Source organism: Balaenoptera borealis (assembly GCF_965194805.1).
Source record: "Balaenoptera borealis genome assembly, chromosome: 2".
Taxonomy (NCBI): Eukaryota; Metazoa; Chordata; class Mammalia; order Artiodactyla; family Balaenopteridae; genus Balaenoptera; species Balaenoptera borealis.
This window is the reverse complement of record NC_138867.1, coordinates 40,369,489-40,392,824: the sequence shown is the minus strand read 5'-3', so window position 1 is coordinate 40,392,824 and position 23,336 is coordinate 40,369,489. Positions and strand designations below refer to the sequence as shown.

At 37.8% G+C, this 23,336-nt stretch overlaps 1 protein-coding gene and 1 long non-coding RNA gene across 5 annotated transcripts in view; both read right to left on the bottom strand.

Moving 5' to 3' along the window:
* Positions 1-23,336, bottom strand: part of PARP8 (poly(ADP-ribose) polymerase family member 8) — a 190,449-nt gene that overhangs the window by 90,026 nt on the left and 77,087 nt on the right. The window lies entirely within an intron of this gene.
* On the bottom strand, positions 691-22,214 carry LOC309624469. Its single transcript, XR_014241952.1, has 2 exons — positions 15,246-22,214; positions 691-14,914 (listed from the first exon to the last, which is right to left on the bottom strand). It is a non-coding gene; the product is annotated as an uncharacterized lncRNA (long non-coding RNA).

Below are 23,336 nucleotides of genomic sequence, written 5' to 3'. Positions count from 1 at the left end.
AAAGACACAGATGATCTAAACTAGATTTTCACTGAAAACTACAACCACAAAGGATATTCAAAAGAATATCTTTTTCTTTTCAGGTACATATGGATACAATATTCACCAAGATAAATCATATACTGGTCTGTAAAACTAGTCTTAATAAATGTGAATGGATGGATGATCAGGGTTCAGTAGTTTATATCCTGGGTTTCCTGGTTCATCTTGTCCTACGACACTAAATCGTTAAGTCCTCAAGAAGACACTGCCTTTTAGAATTTGTGACTGGGCTTTGTGACTGTGGCCACAGGCGATGCAACCCTCCCAGGCAAGCCCAAGTCTCCAGACTCCACCAGCCAAACCCCTGGCACGTTGCTTAGTCCTTGGAAAGAGATTAGGCAGAGACAAGAAAGACTAAATAAAGAAAAGAGTAGGAAAGAAAGATGGTTAGTAATGAGACCAAGTACTGATATACTGTTCTTTCATAAAGCATATTTAATTGTTCAATTATTTCAAGAAGCATTTCTTGGTAACGTGGTAGAAGCCAAACACTGTGTTAATGCCAAATAAGATTTAGGTAGAAAAAAAAATCAGGAGATAACTGAATGATTAATTCAGAGGGAAACAAAGAATATGAAACATAATGAATATGCTAGACAAAGGAATTTGAATATTTTAAAGCACAACAGTCCTTTTTTTTTTTCCACACACACACACACACTGTATTTTATTTTTACAAGAGATAAATAGACTGACAGTTCTTTTTTTTTTTTAATAATTATCGATTCACATGAAGTTACACGGTTAGTGCAGAGAGGTCTCATGGATGTTCACCAAGTTTCCCCCACTGATTACATCTTCTGTTCCTCCAGCACAACATCAAAAGCAGGAAATCAACATTAGTGTAAAATCTGGGTACAGTTCTATGTCATTTGTTCACATTTGCTTTGTGTGCCCACTATCACAAATCCAGATACAGAACTATCTGATCACTCAGAGAGTTCCCTCATGCTGCCCTCTTCAGGGTCAAGGCTGTCTCCCTTCACTCCAGCATTCCTAAACCCAGGCAGCCACTAATCAATTCTCCACCTCTGTAATTCTGTCATTTCAAGAGTATTATATAAGTGAATCAGACTGTGAAGCATAATAGAATTTTAAGACAAAATAAGTATCTTGAAAAAATTACTGTGATTGGAAACATTTAGGATAGACTCAAGAGGAGAGAGATTGAATTAAGTAATAAAATATGAGCAAATATCAGTGAGGAGGTGCCTATTGGGAAGGAGAAGGAGGAACAAATGGCAGATGTTGAACCCCAGCCAAGAGCCCAGCTTTGGGCCCTGAATCAAATGCCAAAACTTAGAAGATAAAATAACTATGCCAGTGGAGCCTCAAACAAGCTGGGGGAAATATACACCATGATCCCATGTGAATTTATTTTCCCACAATTCATTCCCTTCTACAATGGAACTGTACTATGCAGAAATGAAATCACTGATGATCAAGGCAACCCTTTATCTGGCAGTACTATGTGACAGAACCTGGGACCTTGCCAGAGATTATACTCAGTACTAAATGGGGTTAATTCTCAACCATCTCAACCAAAGCACTTGGCTTCATTTTTCATCCGAATCAATGTTTAAATCCAAAGCGAAGCTTTAATACATTCCCATGTCTAACTCCAATTAGGGAGACTGCTGTGATTAGGGCTAAACAAACAGTATCAAATTCCAGCTTTGAGCTGGGTGGCATAAGAAAAGTCACTTCTATACACTCAGCTTCCATCCCTTTTCAGTAAAATGGGGGAATCCAGACCTACCCTACAAGCCTGCTGTGATGATTTGGCTTAACAGCTGTAAAGCCCCCAGGACAATGCCAGACACATAGCAGCAGGTGCCAAGTAATTTCAGGCAGCTTCCAGTACAAGCAATGAAAATTTACAGAAGTGAAATTTTACATGAATGAATGTTCTCTGGAGAACTCGATTTGCTCAAAATCACAATATATTACATTTTTTCAGAGACCAAAGCTAACATGGATGATTTTATTTTATGATTGTATTTTCCTCATGATATTAAGAGACGTTCCCATGTTCATGATCATACCTAATTTTTCAAATACAAAATAGAAAACAAAAACCCTACAAAATAATTCATCAGCCCCTGTGATATATAGCATCTTCTTGGTGTACACCAGAAGGAAAATCACCAGAGCTGTAAAATCCAAATCAGTTTCACTAACAGAGTCCTTAGGGAAACAATCTAGTATCAATAGAAGCAGACATGGATGACTAAGCTAAAGAACCTAAAAGGTAGGGCCAAAAAAAGAGCAAAGGACCAAGCTTAAATAGATATGAGAGTAAGGGCAGCATATGCTGTACATAATAAATACTAAAGCAGGCAAAAATACTGAGAAGTGAAAGTGAAAGAGGGTGAACATGACAAGGACAAAAAACCTGGAGCAAACTCTAAAATTCTGATTAAAAAAAAAAATGCCTTCAGATATTTGGAATTCGCTAAATTACAATTACACTGAGGTGCTTTGCCAGAGAAATTAAGGTCCGTCTATGTGTGTTTGGCATATACTGTATGCACCGCACAGTACTAGGTTCTTAATATCACAAGTTTAAAATTAGAATCTGTAAGTTATTTCATAACCTCAATAATTTTTTAGATAAAATGGCTGCTTCCACCTCTTATTCCTCTGAAAGCATCTATCCCAGTTAAAGATACCTCCCGATAGCCAAGAGCCTCTGGAGAAGTTCCTGGGAGAGCCCTTAGATGTTCAATATCTGCCTAATCTTGTATTTTGTTTATATATTTGTTTAGTCCTATAATTAAAATCATTCATAAGGTCATTCTTGTATCAATTCACCATTTGCTCCATTACCATCCTCTTCCTTTTGAAATGTCTGCAGAGAGCTGAAAGTAGATCGAGTTTAGATCTAGTTCTCAAGCTCACAGATCTAAGAAAATTCTTTAAGAACAGGAAGGAGCTAAAGGAAGATGGCAGTTTTAACACAACAGAGAAGGGAACTGAGACTTGAAAGAGTTTTAGACCAAGAACACCTGACAGTGGTACTGAATTCAATATCAGTATTCTACAAGTGGGCCCCAAATGCTGTGACTTTCTGCCATCTCTAACTCAAAACTCCCGGATCCTGAACTCATACTTCACCCAGGGGTTTTGACAGAGCAAGCAAAAACCAGTATTTTATTGAGTAATACCTTTTACCTTACTATCTAAAATCTAAAGCAATTTCTTCGATAAACCAAATCTTTTCCTATCTTTTCTCTCCCAGTTAGATCACTTTTAGAATTTACATGAGGCAAAGCAAAATGCAGAAACTAACACAAAATTGCAGGTAATGGCAAGCAGTCCTCCACCCTCCTTGCATCCAGAAAGAAGGAAATGTGTCTTTTTATCTAAGACTACTATCATCTACTTGATTTATAGATCCCATAAACCCACACTCCATTTGGTACCTTTTTCTATTAATTTAATCTAACAATGCCACCATTTCAAATTAATCAAAAATGTGCTATTATGCAAATGAGAAAAGATTTGCCCACAAAGATATTAATGGTAGCACTATTTAAAATGAAAAAGTACCCCCCCCGAAACCAAGAGTGCCAATAATAGGATTATACAAACTATTATATACACACCATGTGATGCTAGGCAACTGTGAAAAAGTAATGGTGTAAAATAATACATAATGAAAGAGATAATTGGGCTTCCCTGCTGGCGCAGTCATTAAGAATCCGCCTGCCAATGCAGAGGACACCAGCTCTAGCCCTGGTCCGGGAAGATCCCACATGCCTCGAAGCAACTAAGTCCGTGTGCCACAACTACTGAGACTGCGCTCTAGAGCCCACGAGCCACAACTACTGAGCCCACGTGCCACAACTACTGAAGCCCGCGCGCCTAGAGCTCGTGCTCCGCAACAAGAGAAGCCACCACAATGAGAAGCCTGTGCACCACAACAAAGAGTAGCCCCCGCTCACCACAACTAGAGAAAGTCCATGTGCAGCAACGAAGACCCAATGCAGCCAAAAATAAATAAATAAAATTAAAAAATTTATACAAAAAAAAGAGATAAGTGTTTCTAATACAATAAGGTACACACAAAAATGTAGACTGCTGTAACATATTTTCATTTAAAATGTGTAAATGCATATCTACTACAAACATATACAGATAGAAACATGGCTTGAAAAATAACGACAAACTTCAACAGTTGTTATCTTTTAGTTATTGGATGAAACGGAACTCTATTCTTTGTTTATATCTGTATTGTTTCAATCCTTATAATAAATGTGAACTGTGTAAAAAGTAAAAAAGCTAGTAATGTTTAAGCTCTCCCTTTACCCTGTAGCCTTTTTTATCACCATACTTTTCTTCTTAAAGTTAAATTTTTACAAAGAATAATCTCACCTGTTCTCACTAGCCACCCACTTTACATGCACATTACAATCCGGCTTCCACTCCTAGTACTACTCCCCCAAAATTCTGCTTCTTCAGGTCACCATTGACCTTTTTTTTCTTTCTAGTTCCTTTCTTACGCAAGTTCTCAGATGCATTTAATAAAAACGAAGATGTCATGAAACCCTCCTTCCTTGTTTCCTGAACTCCACCTCTCCCTGGGTCCCGCTTGCTTTTGATGTCTTCTTAATCCCTTTCAATATTTCACGTTTCATGTTGTTTTCATATTTCAATGCTTTCCAGCCATGCTGACTGCTCTATTTTTTCACATGAGTAATCTCAACTATATCCATAAGTGTCTCCAACCAGCTATAAGCAGAAGACTCAAAAATTCCCTATCTCTAAATCAAGCAGGCAGCTTCTTTTTTTCCCTCACATTTCCCATCGGATATTCTGAAAGCATATTAAACCCAACACATACAAAACAGAACTCATAGCCTTCTTTATGTTAATTTTCAACGCAGCAAATTAAATACCAAGAAATTCGGTACAAATAAGAGCAGCGGCTGCTGTTAGGAGCTAGGGATCAACTTACCACCTGACCACTCAGGGCACAAGCCCCTTGGCCACTTTCTGGAGCAGGGGAATTCTGATACAGTAGATCTGAAGCAGAACCTGGGAGTATGCATCTCTAAAAAGCACCCCAAGTGATACCAATGAAGGTAAGCTCTGGATCTTGTTTTCAAAAACATATAAATACTGACCCTGTAGAATAAAATTCTAACTCTTTAGCATGTCTTCCAATGCTCTTCACGATCTGACCCTTAAGTACCTGACCAGCCAAAACCCTGATAAATACCCACAGACCTTAACTTCCAACCATTTCAGGTTCTACCATTCCCGAAACAGGCCAGCTTTTTCACACAGAGGAATGTGGCGGCGTCAGACTGTTGGGCTTTGAATCTGACTCTGCCATTATTAACTGTGCGAACGAGGGCTAGATAACTAACTGTTCTCTGCCTCAGTTTCCTCGTCTGTAGTACCTATCTTTTGGGGTTGTTGTGAGGAGTAAACAAGTTAATACGGGTAAAGCACTGAGAAGAAAAAAAATGACACCAAAGTAGTCAATAAACATTAGCTGCTTCATTAATAATATTATTAATTGACTATTACTTCTGCACGTAGACTTACTTTCCTAGAACACACGCCCCTCCACCCTCAAGATTCAGTCTGAAGAACAACTTCCTATGAAACTCCAATAACCCAGGCAGACTTGGGTGTTCTTTCCTTCATGTCCCACTTCACCTTGACCTTAACTGTCCTTAGACTGAAGGTACAGACCAAACATTTTCATCTTCAAATTCCCAGGGCTCTGACAGAGTAACTTATCAATAAAATAACTTCTGAATAAATGAACAGATCATATCTTTTTCTTAAACTACCTGAAGATATACCATGACAGTCCTGGACAGAATACCTACCAAGTAGTAGGCAAGTGCTCAAATATTTGATAAAAATCAATCAGCAAATGCAGGTACCCAGCAGTTCTCCCTGTGGGTACACACCCCTGTTCACGTGAGTGTCGGGCCCTTTCATCACATTCTCTTCACAGGCTTTTTGTGATATACAGAAGTAGAATTGGTTCTGAACACCCAGGTCATGTGTGTTCTCTGTCTTTTTCATTTTCAAATCAACATAATGAGGATGATACTTGAATTACTACCAGATCTGATAGCATGAGCTGAAATTCAACGACACAATATACAGGAAAATCTCTGAGATGCTCTAAAAAATGGAAGCACCAGTTATTTTCACAAAAAATAGACATGTTAGCATTTCAAACTGATCAGTAGTTTAATTAATTTACTTGTCAGGAGAGCAGTACACATGGAAGTCTTTATTTAATCTACTCCTATCCTGAAAGTATAGAAGAAAGAATGTCAGTTCTCCTAGACAGAAGAGGCAGTGGTATGCAAAATGTTTGAGCAGGAATTTGTTGCAACATCATATATTCCATGCAAGGAATAAGCATGCTTTGCTCAAGTCCTCCAGTGAAAACCCTGCGCATGTATCTGCCTCCCTTCCTCTGTTCCTCTCAACATGAAGACAAGAGCAGGAAGCTCTCACTCCAGAACAGAAAGTTCATCTCTCCTACCAAGGAAATAAATTGTTGACACAAGGCAATTTATACCACCCCTGACAAAGGTAAAGGGTGAAGACTCTTGCCCAATAAACACTGTTTCTCAGTAATATACATGTTCCCATTTTCAAAGCTTATTTTGATAATTTTTAAAGTTATACTTGCAGCACGTGAAGTAATGGAATCAAAAGCCATGATGTTCTTTTGTTTGATTTTAGGGAAGTGGCTGAGTCAGCAACTTTCTATGCTTAAATATTACACTATAGGTCGAATGTTTAGACTTCTAAGTAAACCCTCTTCTCAACAAGGATGAACTCTAAAAACCTCAGCCCAACTTTAATTAGTAACCTAGATGCATGCTTTATTTATGGTATTAATATACCATATGGTACGAGCAAAATCGTTTTTTTATACTGACTTAGTCAAATGCAAAAGCCAACAGTATATTTAAATAACGTTCTGCTTCTCTCTCTTTAATCATAACCAGAAATAAGAGGAGGTCACAAGTGCAACTCCAACAGGACATGAATAGTGGACAACATGTCAAGTCACCACCATTAAGTTAATTGTATATAAATATTACCCAAAACCTACATTAAATTTATAGATATATAAATATGTATAATATATATATATAATTTCCATATTTCTTCCCTCTAAGTTTAATGTCTGGAGTTTTCTGCACAGTTTGCAACTATAACTAATTCAGTACTCTTTTGGTAAATATTCACTAAAATGTAGACGCCTTTGCCTTCACCATTTTACATCTAAGTTCAAGTTATAAGTGATTATAAAAAGTCTAAAGCTACTACAAATGATTTGAACAGCATGTCAAGGCTGAAATGCCGAATATGATGCAATCATTCTGTAACTGAAGTAAGGCTTTGTAGAGGCAAGAAAACATGTATTAAGAAAACATTATAAATATTCAGAGAGATAACTGCAATAAATACTCAGATATTATCTCACCAACTTTCTCCAATAGTTAAGGTACAATTTCTTGTGGAATACCAAGCACAATTCTTAATACTACCCGAAGACCCTGCAGGATCCAGCCTATCTCCTCGTCTCATCCTCTTGCTTCACTCTCTATGCTCTGACAAAAAGGACGCTTTCAATTCTTAGCCATGCCTTGTTCCCGCTGCCTGGAATTCTCTCCCCCCTCCTCCCGCTCCTTTTCGTCTTGTGAATTCATTCTCATCCTTCAGATCTCAACTCAAATGTCACCTCCCAGGAAAAAGCTTTCAGATCAACCTTCCCAGACTTGGACAGATCTTACGACAGGGCAGTCACACAGTTTGTAATTTTAAACTTAACTGCGTGACATTAACATTTGCTTCTCCCATGAAATCTGTGAGGTTAGAAGGCACCTATTTTCTTCACCACAGTATGCCAGCACCTACCATACACTCAGCACATCGTAGGAACATTGTCATTATTTGCAGAATTAATGTTTATTTAAAATGTATGCATCCTTTGATCTTCCAACTTGGAATAACCTTCCTCACAAAATTACTTAGCAAATATGATCTAGTCTACAACCTGAAGAGTGCAGAAGAAAGAGCATGGGCTTTAGAATATGTCTTTATGAACCACGTGAACCTGAGAACATTAAATTGGCTAACTTTCTCCCACTTATTTGTTAGGTGAGATAACATCTACTTCCTCATCTTGTAGAGAGTATTACACGGAGGATGTCATGTGGAAGAAAGCAGCTTGTGGCATGGCAGGCAATGATCAACGAAAACGATTTCTCAACTTTCTCCCCTCCCCAAATAGTCAAGCACGAGAAGATGTAAAATAATTCTGTAATGGACATCCACAAGGCCTCCTCACTCTCCATTCCCCTCCTTCCTCTCCCTGCTGTAGGAAAAAGCCCTTGAATTTGGGGGAGGAGAATCCCTTCTCTCAGGTGGAGACATAAGCCAATCAGAATTGCCGATCCCTCTCCTAAAGTAGGAAAGAGAAGTCACCTAGCCTATACCTTGGCATCATCGGTAGTTGGTTCAGAGTGATTCGTTCAGAGTAAAGCTTGGAACTTTTATTTAATGGTTTTGGGAAATGACACTTGCTCCTCCTGTTTGTGGATGAGGAAGCATATAGCCACAGCTTCTGCTGGTAGCCTTCTAATACCCATGGTGAGCAGAGAAAGGCAGAACTTAGAAAATTTCAGAGACAGAGACAGAGGCAGAGCCCTGACCAAAATAAACCTACATCGCTTTATCAATGAAGTTTTCATGGCAGGAACAAATAACTTTGCTTTTATAGCTTAAGTCAGCATAAAATATTTTTGTTTCTTAGAACCAAAATCATCCTAATTTGGACACGGACCTATTAAACTGCTTGAGTTATTTTAACGTAAACATCTACAAGCTATTTAAATTAAATACTAATAGACAACAAACAATAAGTGCTGGAGAGGGTGTGGAGAAAAGGGAACCCTCTTGCACTGTTGGTGAGAATGTAATTGATACAGCCACTATGGAGAACAGTATGGAGGTTCCTTAAAAAACTAAAAATAGAACTAACATACGACCCAGCAATCCCACTACTGGGCATATACCCTGAGAAAACCATAATTCAAAAAGAGTCATGTACCACAATGTTCATTGCAGCTCTATTTACAATAGCCAGGACATGGAAGCAACCTAAGTGCCCATCGACAGATGAATGGATAAAGAAGACGTGGCACATATATACAATGGAATATTACTCAGCCATAAAAAGAAACGGAATTGAGTTATTTGTAGTGAGGTGGATGGACCTAGAGTCTGTCATACAGAGTGAAGGCAGAAAGAGAAAAACAAATACCGTATGCTAACACATATATATGGAATCTAAAAAAAAAAAATGGTTTTGAAGAGCCTAGGGGCAGGACAGGAATAAAGACACAGACGTAGAGAATAGACTTGAGGACACGGGACGTGGGAAGGGTAAGCTGGGATGAAGTGAGAGAGTGGCATGGACATATATACACTACCAAATGTAAAATAGATAGCTAGTGGGAAGCAGCCGCATAGCATAGGGAGATCAGTTTGGTGCTTTGTGACCACCTAGAGGGCTGGGATAGCGAGGGTGGGAGGGAGACGAAAGAGGGAGGAGATATGGGGATATATGTATATGTATAGCTGATTCACTTTGTTATAAAGCAGAAACTAACACACTATTGTAAAGCAATTATACTCCAATAAAGATGTTAAAAAAACAAACAAAAAAATTAATAGACATTTACCCATGGTTTAATTTCATGATTTTTGCCTAATTATTTGAAAGTAGAGAATACACTAGTGATTTGGGGTTTTAAGTACTATTCATAACTTTTACAGAACTCATGACCTGAAAGCAACTGTAATACATTAGATATTACACAATAAAAGTTGCAAGTTATTTATTATTTTTCTGTTTGTCAAAGATAAAGTTCATTTTCTTTAGGGTATAACATTTTTTTCCTTGTGGTGAAATGATTTTTGTTAGTCCTTCATGGGCATTCGATTTACCATTTTATTTCAATACTGTATGTATGTAAAATTGGATTTGGAAAGCTGTAGTCCTATCTGCTGATTTTCTTGATTCTTTCTTTCTGGACTACAGCCTTTTGGGAGGTCAGCAATGAAACAGGAGACTTTCAGACTGTAGAATAGTATTTCCTAGTGCTTACTAAAATCAATTAGCCTTTCACTCTTCATTAAGCTTTTGAAAACTGATTTGTTCTCACAAGATTAATGTGGAAAGTATAATTATTTGAAAACAAGGGTAATGTACTTAAATCTGACATATTTTGACCACAAAGTTAATTGATTACTAGATATTCAATTAGCAAATGCAATTCATTCTTAAGCCAGTGAATATGTAACTAAAAGACAGCCTCAAAGTAACAAATATTTAACACAAAGAGAGCCATGTGGATGGTTTAACCAAGGAAAGGTGGCAGTTTAATGGTATGCTAACACATATATATGGAATCTAAAAAAAAAAAAAAAGGTTCTGAAGAACCTAGGGGCAGGACAGGAATAAAGACGCAGACGTACAGAATGTACTTGAGGACACGGGGAGGGGGAAGGGTAAGCTGGGACGAAATGAGAGAGTGGCATGGACATATATACACTACCAAATATAAAATAGATAGCTAGTGGGAAGCAGCTGCATAGCACAGGGAGATCAGCTCAGTGATTTGTGACCACCTAGAGGGGTGGGATAGGGAGGGTGGGAGGGAGACGCAAGAGGGAGGAGATATGGGGATATATGTATATGTATAGCTGATCCACTTTGTTATAAAGCAGAAACTAACACACCATTGTAAAGCAATTATACTCCAAAAATGATGTTAAAAAAAAAAGAATTACATATAATTGAGTTAACTGATCAGCTATTTGTTGAGATACTGTTGTTCCTGTTTTAATATTCTATTTTCTAACAGACAGATGAGGAAGACTTTCATCTTTTTTCTTTATTTTTGAGCTGTAACTAACTTCAATTTTGTAGACACTGCTTTTGTAAACTAAAATGAAACATTTAGAAAGAGCATCTGATTCTTACTGATTCCTCCAAAATTCAGAAACTCCTAATGAGGCTCCTTATGTTTTATGGCCCTATAGTTATTTTCCCAGGTTCAGTAAGAATCTGCCCTCTCTTTTTTACCAGTATATTATTGGACAAAGCAATTGTGTAACCAAAGCTATCCCTAGAATATATTTCAAAATGATTTTCATTTAATCAGAAATGACAAGCAACTACTGGGAAACAAGAATTGACTTTTATGTGGAACTAATGCCTACAAATCCCTGCCAGGAAAATTGTCAGGCTGGTCGGTTCCCAGGGTTACAGCAGGTGAGAAAGGTTGCTTTCTGGCAGGACTCAACCAAACAGCTATTCATCCAATTACATAGGTATTCAAGGTGAAATCTGTTGTAGAGTGTGTCTTGGTTTTGTTTTCCTAGCCTCAGAGAAGCAAATAATAGAGGCTTTTAAAACTCCAATCTAAGATTTCTAACGAAAAATTCTGGAGAGAAGTTAAATTCTATCACCTCAATAGGTCATGATTCTAGATTTGCAAACTCAAGGAGGCCTCTATAGCCAATTAACACTCTTGCTGAAGCTTTTTGTGATGAAGAATTACCTTTGGAAATTACTTATGATCACAGGAGGAAGACTACAAGGAAAAACTGTCAAAAACATGAAAATGGGCAAAAAGGATTCTGAGGGTTTTCTGTTGGAACAATGGGCCCCTGCAAATGAGTATCTGATTGTAAAGGGATTTCTGATCACCTCAGCTATTTTTATACTCTATAGGGATAAAAGCTAAGTTGTAAAAAAACTGATCATAATGCAAATGATTTCTGTTCATGGCATTACAAATGAGTTTTTTCTGATAAAGAATATGTATCTCAGTAAGTTAAATATCTGTATTCCCTATTCTCATTTGAATCATGCAAACATAAATAAAGAAGCTTTGGAATTTATAAATGAATGCTTCCTTATTTCAGATTAATTTTGGTGCTAAAATGATAAAGTCAACTTCATAAATACTGTGCACTTTGCCTAAAATACTTTTGGGTTGTTGAAAAGTTAGAAGTAACTGAAAAGTTTACAAATAGGGAATGGTTAAATAAATAATGGTGCATCTATTACAAGGATGGTGCAGACAATAAAAGGATGTAAAACTGTAATCTAATGATGCTGTGACTCCATTTTTGTTAAAAATTCCAATTTTTATATATACTTATTAAAATATTGATTTATAGTTGTATAGGGCATTTTGGTGGGGAAGAAGGATCTAAGGTATCCTTTTTGGGAGAAGGTTTCCTGAATCATTGATTGTTGTTATTACTGATGATGTCTGCTTTTCTCTTCTTCGTAACTTTTCTGGAATAAACTTTGTAATAGTAATCAAGTATATTTATAGAGAAAAACTACTAGAATTTTAAAGTTATATTTCACAAATCAAATACTTGTGAGATACATTCATTAATAAAATGGGGCAAACTCCTCTATATCTCCTGGTTAGATCCTATGTGTCCTTTAGGAATTAGTTTACATTTTTACTTTCTCAGGTCCTCCCTCTCGGGTTCAACCCCGCTCTGTCCAACCTGACCCAGACAGGATTGTCCCTTTAATAAACACTTTCATAGGGCCCTATCCTAACGCCTCCTAAAACTTTCACAGCTATAATTTGGGTGAAAATCAGATCAATGCTTCTTTCCCACACTAGATCTAATGTATCTTATTCTACTAGATGTCTATGTAGCTCATTCACTGTTGTGTCCCAGAAGCTCAATATTATGCATATTGTATCCTAAGAGGCACTCAAAATATACATATAGCTCTCTTCCCATGTACACTGAATGACTCTTAAAATACGGTAGAATAAGTATTTTATGTCTTATCAAAGATAAACAACCTAAATCCAATTAAATTAAGTCTGTTAATAAGTCTAATTTTAGGAGAGATGAATAACGCTGTCTTTCACTCATGGAACAGATTTTTCTTTACATATGAAATATTTTAAGGGATATAATTTGGCCTATAATGTGTCTGCATGAAACAAATCATTGTGATGGAATTTTACTGTACTGTGTAATGTCCTGAATGAGAGAAGACAGGAGTCACGTTGCCTGTGTTTATATATTATGTGCAGAGGGTTCAAGTACATTCATCTATAATTCAACATGCTCAAAATCATGAAAACATTATACTTGATATTTGCAATATTGATTATAAAATCTGAACAAACAGCAAAAGGCACTTGAAGGTCTTGAAATTTCAGTATCTACAAGCCATGCAAATATGTTTAAATAAATTACAGAAACTATTCTGCTCGGCCAGCTCCCCAGGAGCCATACAAATGTACACTGGAATCCTATTATAGCACTACCAAATGAGAGAAGCAACCATCAATCTGACTTATAAAAATGTTCTTCCAATCACTACAAACCCTCCTGCTCATGATGGATTTCTATTATAGTAATAGTAATGATATTGAGACTCTAGAATATAGTTTGTCTCATACGTGGTTCTGCATACCTAACCTTCTTCGGGTTTGAATTTAGGGTGGGGAAAAAGACCCCAATCTCTTAACTTCCCTTTCTAGGCAATGCATGGTTACAGAATAAATCCGTGTCTTGGCATCCTTGATTTTGGCACTGTGAATTCACTGAAGAAAATGGGAAAACTCCAGCACCCATGGAAAGTCACTTCTCTATTTATAAAAACTGATAAACCTCTTAACCCCAGATAAGTCAATGTAGAAATTTCTCAGGGCAAAGAATGCAGAGAAAAGCAAAGCAGAGAGGGAGAGAGAATAAGAGAAAGCGCATTAACTGTCTTTGTTCAGTCAATTTGAGATAGAAAATGTACACTAGCCATCCTGGGGACATTTGCGATTTGGTTGGGAAATATATAGTTCTAAGGACGTGAAATAGGAAAGGAGAATCAATGTTATATAACAGTAAATACATTAGTGACAAATTGACTTGTTTGAAATGATTGTGATTACTTCTGCAAACAGTTCACCTACATGCCTCCCTCTGTTATCACGTAGAACTGACTATGTATAATTATGATTATTATGATTACTTTACTCATCCAGTGACAGCCCAAAGCAAATGAAGAACTGGATACTCTACTTCTGCACCATCACAAAGGTCTTTTCTTCTCTTTCTTTCCTTTCCTTTTCTTAAGAGGGCCAGAGAAAAAGGAAAATGATGAAATTTCCTTTATGAGATTTCCCAAGCCCCAACTCTACTCTCAAGAGATGCTTCATAAATTATTATAAAGTTCACATATACTAATAGAAAAAAAGATAAATGTCCATATGGGATCTGAAATAAAACCTCCATAAAAGAGAAAGATAAAGTTCAATGTTAAAAATTTCTGTACCACTCTTATCCATATGTTTGCATTTAACATCATTAGATCATAGACTCCCACAAGATTTTCCAACATTATTTTTCATAACAAAGTATGTCACTTAAGTTCCCCTTCCTCATTAGAAAAGTTATCAGTTACTGTACAGAGTGTGAGCAAAGTAAGGAAATGCTCTATATGGCACAAGGCCACTTATGGAAGGCTTTTGGAGGTAACTGTAATACCGGAGAATACACCGGAAATTGATGAGTCCTACAGATTTAAGGAAAAGATGAACAAGTGTGAGAACCAGATATGTAGGGAATTGTAGAGAATCTGACTTAGTAGGAAAATAAGTAATCATACTGAATATTAAAATGAAGCCTCACATGATAAGAGATTGAAAAAGATAATAAAGGCATTAGATTCTACTGTATTGACAAAAAGCCCCTTTTTATGTATAACAAATTGTGAGGTAGTGAGTCAATAATTGATAAGCCATTTCCTAAATTATTTTACAACTACCTTTTCTTTTTTTTTTTTTTTTTTTTAAAAATAAATTTATTTATTTATTTATTTATTTTTGGTTGTGTTGGGTCTTCGTTTCTGTGCGAGGGCTTTCTCCAGTTGCGGCAAGCGGGGGCCACTCCTCATCGCGGTGCGCGGGCCTCTCACTATCGCGGCCTCTCCTGTTGCTGAGTACAGGTTCCAGACGCGCAGGCTCAGTAGCTGTGGCCCACGGGCCCAGTTGCTCCGCGGCATGTGGGATCTTCCCAGACCAGGGCTCGAACCTGTGTCCCCTGCATTGGCAGGCAGACCCTCAACCACTGCGCCACCAGGGAAGCCCAGCAACTACCTTTTCTGACCCTGAGTATAGTTTAATTGAAACCTAAACATATATATATAGCTATTACAGCTTAATATAATTTTTCAAAAAAGTCATAAAATAAGAATATTAAGTTAAAGTCAATCAATCAGGGAAACATTTTAAAGCTTTTTAAAAACTATTTCATAAAGAATTTTAAAATATAAAGCTTTTTAAGCAAAATAAAAATTTCAAAAAGTATTGGTACCACAACAAACTGGTGAACATAATGAAAAAGAAGCAGACTCACAGATGTAGAGAAAAAACTAGTGGTTACCAGGAGGGAGAGCAAGGTGGGAGGGGCAACAAAGAGGTAGAGGATTAAAAGGTATAAACTATTAGGTATAAAATAAGCTACAAGGATATATTGTACAATATGGGGAATATAGCCAATATTTTATAATAACTATAAATGGAGTATAACCCTTAAAAATTGTGAATCACTGTACTGTACACCTGTAAGTTATATAATGTTATACATCAACTATACTTCAATTTAAAAAAAAATGTTGGTACTAGCAACTGAATTTTCAATTTTTTTTTTAAAGTCAAGTTGCCCATCAGACAGCCCAACAGACACCATCTGTTATGTCAGGAGCAAGTTTTTCATCAATTTTGAATGTCATCTATGAGCACAGATCAGAAGTTTAAAAGCACTATTATGTGAAAATTATTCACAATTTCATTCCTATAGTTACTGAAAGAAATACAATCTGCTGAGTCAAAACTATTGTATGTCATTTGCATTTGTCATTTAAGAAAACAATTTTTACTATTTTGTTTTCAAAGCCAAATTACTCAACAAAATATTGAATGTTTCCAAAGCAGTCCATTAATTAGCTTTTATGCAAATATCAGTCTGCATATCAACTATTTCTATTCAGAATTTCTTTTAACCATTTAGCAAATCTGTACAAAACACTATTTACATTTATAGAAAACAACACTGGTTTTAAAAATCACAATTTTGATACATAAGTACTATCATATGTTCTGTGTTCTTTAAGATTCTCCCGCATATTGCATTTATTTTATTTTTCCAGATTCTAATTCCAACCTTTCTTAGGCACAAGAACTAAATTATTGCATTGTATTTCCACTACCAGCAATAGTGAGTAAGAAACCAATATTCTTATGCTCACATGCTAATCTTTTGGGAAAATTAATAATGATAAAGATATCAGTCTCTTATCTGAATCCCCAGTGGCCAGATGTGTTTTGAAATTTAGAGTTTTTCATATATTAGAAAGGTAACAGAGTGCATATTTTACACCTTACCATCAAAAACAATAATATATATGGAGGGAGATGCATGAATGTTGCCACTATAAATAATCTCATGTCAGTTCAGGTCAGTTTGCCGCTAAACATGGGCCAAATTTACAAAATAATTCTGCTTCAATTCTCAGAGCATTTTAGATTTATAAATTCTGGATAATGAATTTGGATAATTGAAATATTTCAACTTTTAATATTTAAAAGGATGATTCATAGGCCACATTCTATAATTAAGCAAATACATAACTGATTATAATAAGAAATCTACACATAAATACCTAAGCATTGAGTCCTATACCTTATGCTTTCCCAATAACTGTATCAAAAAAAAAAGAAAAATATCTGAAAGAGATAATGAACATTTCCCTTCACAGTAAGATCAGGATGAATATATCTTCATAATGGAAAGGACAAAAAGCTGTCTAGCAGTCCTTTATTCAAAGTTCAACAAGTACATCTTTCTTCTTTAGCATATAGATAAATTTAAGATATCTACCAGACTTACCAGATTTACATGAGCCAGACCTGTACAAGCAAATGCACAATGCTGTGAATTTTCTATTTTACATTTTCATTTGACTCAAGTCCAACAGACGAACATGCTCATTCTTTTGGACAGAAGAGCGAAAGAGAAATCAATTGAACAAAGAAATTCAAAATGGAGAGAGGTTGTTTTGATTTCACTCTCTGAAGGCCAACCAAAGGATAAAAAAGGCTTTGGAAATGGAAAAAAAAAATGCTCACAATATGATCTGGATTTCACAGTGTGTTCAAGTACAACAGAAGTCAGTAATAACCTCATGCACACCCTCATTTTACAGATGAAGAAACATAAATTTAAAGGGATTCATTCAATTCCATGTGGAACCAGAACAGAGCTAGGTTTTCTGACATTTTCCTGTAAGTCTTTTGGCCTCTTGTGAATTTTGCACACTGAGCTTTGTTACGGCAAGAAACTTCTGATTATTTTGTGACAAGATCTAACCTTCTTCTTCCTCAAAGTATTTCTGAACACAGAGTCAAAAGAATAAAGTTTCTGTCCCAAAGTAAGCCCAACCCCACCAGGTACCCTTTCCCTCACAGGTTACACCTTGGTTTCTAATCAACATGACTAAGTTTATGCAGTTATTTCTTCACCTGTTATATTTCACCTTTGATCATCATAACAAAAGAACTTATTGATATTCTAGAAGTATAAATTATTTCCAAAAGAAATCATTTAAAATGTAACAAAAAATCTCAATGATTTTTGGCAATGAATAAATATTTCAACAGCTAATGTACTGGTTAATAATCCACACACAACTCAGTTCTGTCATATCAGCTTTTTCAAGACATAAAAGTAGGTTTGACATTTATAAAATGACAGAGACTAACAAAGAAAAAATTGATAAAACTAAGACTAAACAAAAGCCAGTTAAAATCCATCTACAATCTGTGCTGATGACTCCTATGTTTTTAAAAAACCTATTCCAATCTTAAAAGAGGAAATATAGCCAGGTGCTTGCCCTAATTAGGAGGAGACAAGCTAAAACATTTCTTCATACCTTAGTTAATACATTTCCATATGTGTTCGCTTTAAGAAAGTACTTGAAATGTTTATTTTACTATAAGTGCATTCTCAAATGCATCTAGCTCCTTTCTTCTCCCATTTTACATTCTAAAATAAATTCTGTTCAGGTAACGAATATTTTTTAAAAAGGTAGGAAATTTTGGGGACTTCCCTGGTGGTCCAGTGGTAAAGAATCCGCCTTACAACGCAGGGGACGCGGGTTCAATCCCTGGTCAGGGAACTAAGATCCCACATGCCACGGGGCAACTAAACCCGCGCGTCTGAACAAGAGAAGAGAAAACCCGCACGCCACAACTAGAGAGAAGCCCACACACGGCAACAAAGAGCCTGCGTGTTGCAACTAAAGACCCGACGCAGCCAAAAATAAATTAAATAAATAAATAAACAAAAATCTTAAAAAAAAAAAAGAAAATATTAAAAAAAAAGAAAGGTATTTGATATTAAATTGTTAAAAATATTAAAATATTAGTTTTACTACTTTTTTAGAACTATTTCTGTATCAGGCATTCTCGGGAAAGAAAAGGCAACTAATAATGGAAGGGGTGTAACCAAAAGTCCCATATGGGTGCCAAAAAAAAAAGAAAGAAAGAAAAATAAAAAACAAATCAATCTGTGTATTTCTTTACAAACTGAGGAAACCGTAGGACCTTAACTCTGAAAGTGTGATTCCTAAGAAAACAAGGGCCTAACATATAAACAGATAGTTTGACAAATAGCAAAAGCGAAGCTGAGATAACCACCAATTAAATTTCACTCAGAATAACAGAGAGGAAAAAGAATACAAGAATAAGGTCAATTTTAAAAGATTGTATGAAAAAAATATATCAAAATGACAAAAGTTGATCAGAACTCAAAATGTTAAGATCAATAGAATCACTTTTACCATTTTAAATGAGTTGTTTCCTAGATAATTCAACATTCTGATCACTCTTTTACGTCACCCTAATTCAATAGCATCCACTCGTCACCTACACCCACTCTGTTTTCTAAAATTGCAAGTATCAATGCAGTGTCTTCACTGGATGTTGTCATTTAACAAAGGAAACAAAATAATGGCTTAGAAATACTCATTAGAATTTAAAGGAAAATACTTAAGCCTTAACTTCCTTCCACCTAGAAAAATGGCACAGAACTAATGAATGCGGGCGATGATCATGTCTACCCAGCTCCAGTCCCAAAACTTTCCTTCTCAAATATGCACCCACTTAAATATAAGGCACTCAAATATCTTAACACATCCACCAATCACAAACGTGACTCCGAGGAAGCAATTCAAAGTGATTATCCCATTATGACTAAAAATACTACAAAACAAAAGAGAGCTTTTAAAAGCACACATGAGAGTCTTTACCAAAACACTAGAAATATTAAGCCCTTGAGAGAAATGACATTCACATTCAGAGTGAAAAGAATGTAACAAGAAACTGAATTCAACAATCAGTTCTCACCAGTCCTTAATAGTCAGAACTCAGTATTCATTCAACCAAGTATGGAGTAAATGGTTGTTGAAGACCTACTCTGTGCCAACAGAGTTGAATTAAAATAGATAGGACCCCTGAACTCAGGAACTTCCTAGTCCATCGAAGGAAAACACAATGAAAATATCACCCGAACAAATGAAAATTACAGTTATGACAAATGCTCTGAAGGAAAGACTACACCATAAACTGGAGCACAAAACAAGGGCATGTGACTTTCCCACGGTGCGAGGGAAGGAAAGTTTCCCAGACAAAGTGATAATTGGGCAGAAATTTGCAGATGAGCAAAGGAGAAAGACTGGAGGAGTTTAAATGCACCATCTTCATTCTTCAAATTTTTCATTTTCTAGCCTTTATCTTCCAAACTAAGTGTAGAACCCAGACCCCTTCATGGGCAGAAACTGCATATTTATTCCTCTGTATACCTGTAGTACCTATAGCCTGCAGCACAGCAGAAGGTGCAAATCATAATCAACCTTAAAACGTTTTGTTGAAAAGAACTGCACGCAAGCCTACAAGTAATGTAGATTACCTGATATATTTTACTTTTTAAAAATATTGTCCACATCTACCACTGCAATACATTCAATCAAAGCACTCGACACAGTACCTACACAAAGAAAAACAACACAAAAAGAGAGACACAGCTTGAGTGGATCAGTGTCCACGTTTTCCAGAGGAAGCCAAGCCCAGGGAGAGGCAGAAACACTAGGCGCAGCAACTGGGCAAACTTCAGCAGAAGCGGGTGTTTGGCACGTGAGAGCCAGGGCTGACTCACGTCGTGTCCACATGGGCCTACAGCTCTTTGTGCAAGAAAGTAGCTCAAATGTTCACTACAAAAGCGGGAAGTGGTCATAGAAATACTAGAGCCCTGCTGATAGGGAGCTAAGGATAAAATGATTACCAAAACCATTAACAGGGCAATGCCCTGTCACTCACAAAACACTACCACAAACGAAGTGCCTGTGTTTCTCTTACAAACATCAAAGGCCCTGAGATATATGAGATGGTTTTGATTTATGACTATATACGTCACCATAGCATGGGATTACCCTGTCCTTTTTTTTTTTTCCACGTGAACATATATCCACATTCTTTTTCAGATTCTTTTCCAATATAGGTTATTACAGAATATTGAGTAGAGCTCCCTGTGCTATAGAGTAGGTCCTTGTTGATTATCTGTTGTACATGAGTACTGTGTATATGTTAATCCCAAATTCCGAATTTATCCCCCCCCCCCAACTTCTCCCCTTTGGGGATTACCTTGTCCTTAAACTACCCATAGGAGAGGAGTTTCCAATGGCACACGCTTCTGTTTGCTTCCACAAGAAGAAATAATAAAGGAAACAGGGATGTATTTATTCTAAGATGTGAATTCCCTCCCCAGTGCACCTCCACCCTTTCCCTCTAAATAAAGGAGTCTTGCCCTTTGGGCAAATAGAGTGGCTTGGCTTCTGCCTTTTGGGACAGGTCTACAGCATGGGGACAGACATGATCCAAGCACTGATCAGTGCCTCTTGCATTTGCCTGTGACCAGCCTGAACTGCCCTTCTCGGAGAATATTCAGGAGCCAGCAAGTCTCCAAGAGACCAGCATGCAAACAGCTCCTTTGTGGGTTTTCCTGCACTGGGCAAAGGGAACTTTCTCAACCATCACTGTGCCCAAGCCAACTTTATTAAATGGAGCTTTGTTCCCAGGGGATTTTTTAATTGGGACATCATTGGCAATACAAAATGTGCTCTAGAGTAGTTAGTGATGCTAATTAATGTGCTTAAATGAGAAAAAGCAGCCTGCCCTCTCAGACTTTGAAATCAAATCTGAGGTACTCATATCAGGAAAAACATATTTATAAAATGGGAAAAGAAATAAAGCTTGGGGAGAGACCTTCACGATGGCTGAGGAGTAAGACGTGGAGATCACCTTCCTCCCCACAAATACATCAGAAATACATCTACATGTGGAACAACTCCTACAGAACACCTACTGAACGCTGGCAGAAGACCTCAGACCTCCCAAAAGGCAAGAAACTCCCCATGTACCTGGGTAGGGCAAAAGAAGAAAGAAAAAACAGAGACAAAAGAATAGGGACGGGACCTGCACCAGTGGGAGGGAGCTGTGAAGGAGGAAAAGTTTCCACACACTAGGAAGGCCCTTCACTGGTGGAGACGGTGGGTGGCGGAGGGGGGAAGCTTCAGAGCCACGGAGGAGAGCACAGCAACAGGGGTGCGGAGGGCAAAGTGGAGAGATTCCCGCACAGAGGATCGGTGCCGACCAGCACTCACCAGCCTGAGAGGCTTGTCTGCTCACCCGCTGGGGTGGGCGGGGGCTGGGAGCTGAGGCTCGGGATTCGGTCGGATCCCAGGGAGAGGACTGGGGTTTGCTGCGTGATCACAGCCTGAAGGGACTAGTGCGCCACAGCTAGCCGGGAGGGAGTCTGGGAAAAGGTCTGGAGCTGCCGAAGAGACAAGAGACTTTTTCTTGCCTCTTTGTTTCCTGGCGCGCGAGGAGAGGGGATTCAGAGCGCCGCCTAAACAAGCTCCAGAGACGGGTGCGAGCCGCGGCTATCAGCGCGAACCCCAGAGATGGGCATGAGGCGCTAAGGCTGCTGCTGCTGCAGCCACCAAGAAGCCTGTGTGCAGCACAGGTCACTATCCACACCTCCCCTCCCGGGAGCCTGTGCAGCCTGCCACGGCCAGGGTCCAGTGATCCAGGGACAGCTTCCCCAGGAGAACGCACGGCGTGTCTCAGGCTGGTGCAACGTCACGCCGGCCTCTGCGGCCACAGGCTCGCTCCGCATCCGTACCCCTCCCACTCTCTGGCCTGAGTGAGCCAGAGCCCACTAATCAGCTGCTACTTTAACTCCGTCCTGTTGGATCGGGAACAGACGCCCTCAGGTGACCTACACCCAGAGGCAGGGTCAAATCCAAAGCTGAACCACAGGAGCTGTGTGAACAAAGAAGACAAAGGGAAATTTCTCCCAGCAGCCTCAGGAGCAGTGGATTAAATCTCCAAAATCAACTTGATGTACCTTGCATCTGTGGAATACCTGAATAGACAACGAATCATCCCCAAATTGAGGCAGTGGACTTTGGGAGCAACTGTAGACTTGGGGTTTCCTTTCTGCATCTGATTTGTTTCTGGTTTTATGTTTATCTTAGTTTAGTATTTAGAGTTTATTATCAATGGTAGATTTGTTTATTGATTTGGTTGCTCTCTTCCTTTTTTTTTTTTTAAACAAATTAATGTGTTTTTTTGTTTTTTTTTTTTAGAGAGTATTAGTCATTTTTAAATTTTTATTTATTTATTTATTTATGGCTGTTTTGGGTCTTCGTTTCTGTGCGAGGGCTTTCTCTAGTTGTGGCGAGCGAGGGCCACTCTTCATCGTGGTGTGCGGGCCTCTCACTGTCGCGGCCTCTCTTGTTGCAGAGCACAGGCTCCAGACGCACAGGCTCAGTAACTGTGGCTCACGGGCCCAGTTGCTCCGCGGCATGTGGGATCTTCCCAGACCAGGGCTCGAACCCGTGTCCCCTGCATTGGCAGGCAGAGTCTCAATCACTGCGCCACCAGGGAAGCCCCTCTCTTCCTTTTTTTAAAAATATAGATATATATATATATTTTCCGTTTTCTCTTTTTGTGAGTATGTGTAGGCTTCTTTGTGTGATTTTGTCTGTATAGCTTTGCTTTGACCATTTGTCCTAGGGTTCTGTCCGTTATTTTTTTTTTTTTTACTATAGTTTTTAATACTTGTTATAA